This window comes from Pundamilia nyererei, unplaced genomic scaffold, assembly GCF_000239375.1.
Source record: "Pundamilia nyererei isolate P.nyererei 1_Seehausen unplaced genomic scaffold, PunNye1.0 scaffold00077, whole genome shotgun sequence".
NCBI lineage: Eukaryota > Metazoa > Chordata > Actinopteri > Cichliformes > Cichlidae > Pundamilia > Pundamilia nyererei.
The window spans coordinates 2,009,666-2,016,614 of NW_005187478.1; positions in this window are offsets into that span (position 1 = coordinate 2,009,666).

Genomic DNA, 6,949 nt, shown 5'->3' on the forward strand with positions numbered 1-6,949 from the left:
GTCTTTTTCCATGGCCTCTCCGAACTCCTCCCACACCCGAGTTTTTGCTTCAGCCACTGCCCGAGCCGCATTCCGCTTGGCCTGTCGATACCTGTCGGCTGCCTCCGGAGTCCCACAGGCTCCGTATAAGTCAGCTAATTATAAGTTTAATCTATTTTTTTTCTGAGGTCCTTTAAATAGCCAATATTATATAGTGCTAACCTGCCTGGCTTCTCTAATTTTTCTTAAATAAGAGCCATTTCAAAAGCTTGAATAATTTTACTGTGGACTGAATGACTACCAAGGCCAGGTAGAATAAAAAGCTGATTACTTAAAAACGTTAAAATAATTTAAGTAATCAAAGTGTTAAATGGTTGTAACTAAGCTAATGCTTCAGTCTTTCTCATGACACTGTTGGGTAGTGATGTCTCATTTGTTTTCACCACTGATCTGCCACTTAGTGTGTAATGTATTTTAGCAGATCTAGTGTGGTAGGTTATAGAACAGAGGTTTCCTATATCCATGATGTTTTTCATATATTGTTTGTTTGGCCTGGTGGCCTTGTTTGACTCCACCATCTGCCTGGGGATACACAGAAACTCCTTTCTGTGTGGAGTTTGCACGGTCTCCCTATGTTTGTGTGGGTTCTCTGTCTTCTTTCCTCCCTCTGCGTGTTGTAAATCTCAGTGCTTCACCTTGGTCATGTTAGACCAGTGTCTAGACTTCAGGAGGCCATGCTCTGCTACAGTACGTACATTTATCTAATTGCCAAATATCTTATTAATCAAATTCTGTATCTCAATGAATCATGTTCAGTCTCCGGATGCCTTTTTGCCAACTGCACTGTTGCCAAAAACCCAGTGTCAGATGGTCAATGTTCCTTCCTGCTGTATAGTGTCTTGGTGCAGTTGAGAGAGAATACTGGGTACTAAACCCTAAAATGTGATGCCTCCTGTTGTGCACCTGCTTACCTGCTTAGAATTTTTTGGAAGTGGCCCAGAGGGGCACAAGGAGAGAACTCTGAAGGGGGAATCAGCCAGATTTAAATGAAGTATGATTTGTGCTTTTTAATGGGAGCTTTTTGTTGCTTTCTGATCACACCCTCCAAATATGTGGAAATCATCTTCATTTTAAATGTCGCAGCAAGACAGCACAGACTAATGCTACAGTCATGATGAAGACTTTCGATAATTTTTTTAATTCACACCCAAGTTGTTCTTTGCATTGCAAAGCTTTAGTAAACTGGATTTTCTTCTTTCTTTTTTTAAGTCTCTCATAGCTTAAATTATGAAGAATGGCACATAGCAAACAAAGCAAGAAGAGACTTATGTAATGCCTAATTTATGATATGGGAATATACTGTTTACCCAGCCAGAAAAATAAACTTAACTTTTACACCCTCAAGAGTTCATCTTCTATTCAGATATTCTCTATGGCAGAGGTGGTCAGAAACACAAAAAACTAGGCAGTGGATTGTAATTCTGGCTCAATGTTTAGGTTATATCTGCCAACACAATGCTGTAAAACCCCTGTGACACAAACATATACAGTATATACACTGGAGCAGAAACCAGATCCAAGTGAACCACAAAACAACATAAGTGCAATTGAGATTGTTTGGCATTGTGCCCAGAGCAAAGGTTTCATGGTAAGTGTATATTTTAGAGTTTGGGTGTGTCTTCTGGGACAGAAGCAGTGAACCAAAGATGATTCAGTAAAGAATAGCCTGCAGCCACTGGCCCCGTATATATTTATGAGACAGTAAAAGGAGAAAGAGAAAGAAAAAAAAGCAATACTGTAACAAAAGGAGAAGCGAGGAGCAGTGATGTGTGTACAGTAAGTTCTGTCTTGTCTGACTGTGTGCTTGTAGGGGTGTCAGCTATCTGTCCATCTTTAGCTCTCCATGGCATGGTGTTGCTTCTGTGTTGCATGCTTTTCCTTTTCACTCACATACCTACCTACAATATTTGTACTGCAATATGGTTGCACATATGAAACCGATGCACAACAAAAGAGGAACCTTTATATTCAAATAACTCAGTAACCTTTGGCACACACTAATAGGAAGTCTCATTACATGAACTTTAAAGTGTATTTCTGTAGAAGAGAAAAGCACTCTGGAATTTATTACTTCAACTCAAAATAGGGGAAGGATGAACAGTACTTTGTGTTGGACCAGAGAAACAACACTGAACATAAAACATGTTCTTCTCATTTGCAGGTGTGTAGGCTTCACTAGTATCACATCATCCCCACCATCCTATCAGCTGATTTTAGGTTCAATGCAACAGCGTTTGAGTTAAAGCATATGTTCAGTTTCACTGCAGTGAATATGTATTTTCATGCTTGACAGGAGAGAAGTTAATCCGGCAGCCTGCTGGGAAACTTTCCTGTGGTTTGTCCAAATGCCTTCAGTAATGAATCTGTACTCGAAGCTGCCAAAATGAGTTTTAATGTCAGAAATATTATTATAAATGTATTGAGTTCTTTAGAGGGCATCTCAATGGATTTCCTCTCCAAGATATTTTTCACATATTGCAATTTTAGGCTTAAAAAACAAATCAATACTCTTTGAAGGCCAGACAGTAAGAACACAGTCTGCAAGCCTTGAGAATATTTTGTTACCTGCTGTGAAGTTAAATTGGAATCTCGCTGAGGAGCAAACTTTTGTTGTTGTGGTTCTCCCAGTCTGCTTCCCCACAAAGAAGAGCTACCCACCAGCTGATAAATATTTTATTTCTTGAATATTAATTTTCCTTAATGGGGCTCAAATGAGACAGGTGTGCTGACACAGACAGCAGCCGTCTGCTACACTTCAGCTCCTCTAACTCAAGTCAGCCTGACCTCATGAGCATGTTTGTGCCTTTAACTCACAAGTAATGCGGCCTGCTATGCAGCTGTATGACACTCTAACAAGCCTTTGCTTAAGCAATTCATTTGTTGTATTTTATATTTGATTTTTATAGATAAGCAGTAGACATGTGTCTGGGCACTGTACCCATACATTTCCATGGATGCTGCTTTACAAACCAAGGTTTCTAGCAGTAGTGTTGTGGAAATGCTTGCAAAACTTTAGGATAGTTTTAGAACAAAGCACAGCAAAGTTATCTGATGTTGTAACATTCACTAAGGTCTCTGTTATATAAACTGGATTCTTGCATAAAGATATTTTCCTGCAAAACCTCCATGAAAAGTGTCCAATGAAAAAATTGTCATGGTTCAATAAAGTTAGTTGAGTTTAATATATTTTATTCACCTGATTGATAAATTACATATCAATATGTTATATTTTTATAATTTAATACATAATTTTAATAAATTCGATGCCACTTTCATACCTGTGTATTTTCCTTTAACCATATCAGACTTTAAAGCCGAACACTGAATGTACCTGATTCAGTCACAGCTCATCTGGGGGGGGGGATTCAACAGACTGCTGCTGGCTTTTTTTTTTTTTTTTTTTTTATCTCTCCATCAATAAAATAATCATTCTTACGGGCATCAAAAACTATTTCCATTTTTTCCAAAACCTTATTTTTTGCTTATCTCCAAAATCCTTGGTTTATGATTAGACGGGGTCGTCATCAATCCTGACTAATAAAAATAGGCCAGAAAGTCAAGCTTCCTATCATTTTTGTCTCATTGGATTCAATGCATGACAACCCATATGGAAAAGATATATATGAATCTTATAAAGTTTGTATCTGTCTTGTGTGAAACTTGTATGAAAAGCATACAAGAGTGAAAACAGATATAAGATCCCTTGAAAAATTATATAATGAAACTTGTACGTTTTGGATACTTACTAAAACAATGTATGAAAGTAATGAGAAAGTGGCCACTTTCATGAGTAATCACATATAAGTTTTTACTATTTCTTTTCCATATGGGAACACTCCACATTTGGGAAATATATCATTTAAAATAAAACCAGTGTTTTTGTTGCATTTTAAAACTCTAAAGAACTAAAGAGTCTGGCACAAGAGGTAATGACCATCCTGAGGCCAGGCCACTGCAATTAAATTAGCAGGTTTCAGCAAAGAGAGGGCTCGAGTCTGGCAGGTGAAAAAGCTGAGCTGTGTCTCCGTGAGTGGTTAGTCCTGGAACAAAAATGATTTTTTGAGTGATTACTGATTTAGCAATAACACAGATGTAGTGTTTTCAGCCAATCACCAAATAAACTTTTAGCAAGTTAATTGTCCTGCGAATGAAAATGTCTAGCAGTACTTCTGCTATAGAATAAAGCTACCTCGCAGTTTCTGTGTGTAGATTGCTTGGAGGGGAAAGCAATTTCCTTTAATCTTCCCTTTCCTGTGAATAATCTGTGAAATTCTTGCAATATTTCCTCTCATATGACCCTTTTCCACAGGGTGTCACTTACCTAATCCAGAGGCAGTTTAACACATTTGCTTCCCCCCCGGAACTGGTGCAGGTGTAAAGAATAGAGGCACGAGCATGACACCATATAATTACTGGGTCCAAAGTTGGAACCACTGCGTCAGTCACTAGCTATTGGAAGGGCTACCACAAGAAATTCACTAATGATTGGCAGATATATGTCACAAATTCGGTCATATGACATTACTAAAATATTACTGCAACCTCTATGAAATGCATTTTCATTTAACCAATAATTTGCCCATAAATGAGGCTTTTTAACAAATCAAACTGCTTGAAAATTGATTAAAAATTCATTTTTTAAAATACAAAATTCAGAAAAATAGCCCTAACAAAACAGTGTGGGTACCTCAGTAAACATGTTTCATGATTTTTAAGTATAATTTTGCAAATTAATGGGGAAAAGAATGAAAGGGAGTAAACCAACTCACTGTAAGGCACTTGAAGTACAATTTTTCAAATGCATTCAGTGCATATTATGTGAAGTTTTATTAAATTTTTATGCAGATGGGCTGATTTCTGGCATATCCCCCTATTAAGACTATCTTCTTGAGCAAGTACTGACAGATTCCATCACAGCTGCTTGTTTTAGATCTCTCAGCAGACGTCTCCTCGTACCTGTGCCTCTGCCGTGGACAGTGTTCTTCAGCGTACTGTAACAGTCGCAATTGAGTGGTGTCTCTTTAAGACAACCTAAGTTAATGTTTAGTGATGTCACAAGCATGCGCCACTGCCCTCTGGTGTGTATGGAAGAAACGTGCCTGCATATGGACACGTGGACTGAGATGGTCCTCATATCTTTACTTCCCTAACTCAATGTAGCGTTACATGTTGTATGAACACTGCTCGCCTCGTATGATAAAACGGCAGCCGTCAATCGGGCCTTGTAAGGTTTGTGCAGAGTGTGTTTATTAAAGAACAATCACTGTGGAATAGCCAGTACCAGTGTGGCCGTGGGTTTTTGACTGCTGCCTCCTCTCAACCACTGAATACAACCCATGTTACAGTACCATACAGTGAATATTCAGCTTTTAGTGAAGTAGATGGAGACGCAGTGAGTTCTGAGTTAGTGTTGGCAAAAAAACTCTGCATTCTGAGTGAATTTTGAGGTGGCACAAGATGTGACATGACAGTTAAGATCACTTGCTATGAAGATTCAGACTCCACTCAGACTGTTTGTTTTCCCAAGAAAAACAGGATGTGTAATCCCCCTCTTCCACCCATAATTTACACCGACATGACACCACAGCTTTGATGGGAACTCCAGTGGGGCCAGTGCCACACCAGACTACCTTTAGCCACACCCCTGGATAAAAACAGAGAAATAAAAAAGATCATTATATGAGCAACTTCTGTGACAACAAAAGCAAATTCTTCTCTGATCTTTTCTCTGACAACAACAAGAAAGTTAAAAGAAACACGATCGTCTGTTGTGCTGCTGCGACTAAACATCATTTTACTTCTCTTCTGTCATTAAAAAAAATCCTTTCAGTAGTTGGGAGACAAAGAGCAGGCTGCTGATCCTTAACCAGTTCTTGATCCTCAGTGGTTACCTCTTATCTTCTCAACAATAAAGAGAATCAGAATCACCAAAACTAAACTGCAAGGGATGCGGAGCAGAGACCAGGGTTCAACTGTGAAACCTTGGACATTAGCAACCATATGGAGCTGTAATTTAATGGGAAACCAGTCTTGTTTTTGAAACCACATGGATAGCACCTGACCAATCAGTAATGGCCTGGAGCATGTCAAACTTCTGTGTTCTTCCAAAATTTCTTTATACCTAATCCTAAGCTTCTGGTTATAACTTAAAAAAAAAAACAAAAAGGGGAAAGTGAATGAAAAAAAAAAAAAAAAACTAATGAAAGTAAGTCCAACTCTAGACATGCACCAGTTGTCTTGTGTAACCAGTACAGTTAGTAATTCAATATCTGTAATGTATTCAATTTTGATTTGAATGAATTAGGTATAAGAAAAAAGGGTATCACCAGTAGTTATGCTATTTTTTTTACTTCTTCTGTGTTAATATAGCTTGTTTTCAGATCTACATTTCACTCTTAAAGTTTTCCTTCAAATTTTGCCAGATAGTGACTAAAAATGTACTTTTTTTTTTTTTGCAGTTGTCTGCTTGGCTCTTTTATGGAAACCAGTCCATTAAGTATCACGCCATAGAAATGCACAACCCTGTATAAGGGTGTATGCTTGTGCTCAGTTCAGTGAATTAACTCAAATCTCTTCATTGACCTCAACTTGCACTATAAATCTGAAAATGTTTTGAAAAATGTGTCACACAAAAGTCCTCTAATATGCTCCAATAGCACTAAGATTGAGATTTTGATTTTCCATGTATTTCAACAAGTGCCCTGCAAAAGGCCAAATTATAAAAGATGGACGCAGCTTCTAGGTCTGAAAAGAGAAGTCAATGTGGAAGTCCCTTAAGCCTGAATTGTTTTAAAAAACCATCTTGTTATTTATAAGTTTGTAGAGTATGACCCTACAATAATGCATTAGAGAAAACCCCAACAATCATATGAACACCAATGAACGCCCTTTTAACAGGAAAAAAACTCCA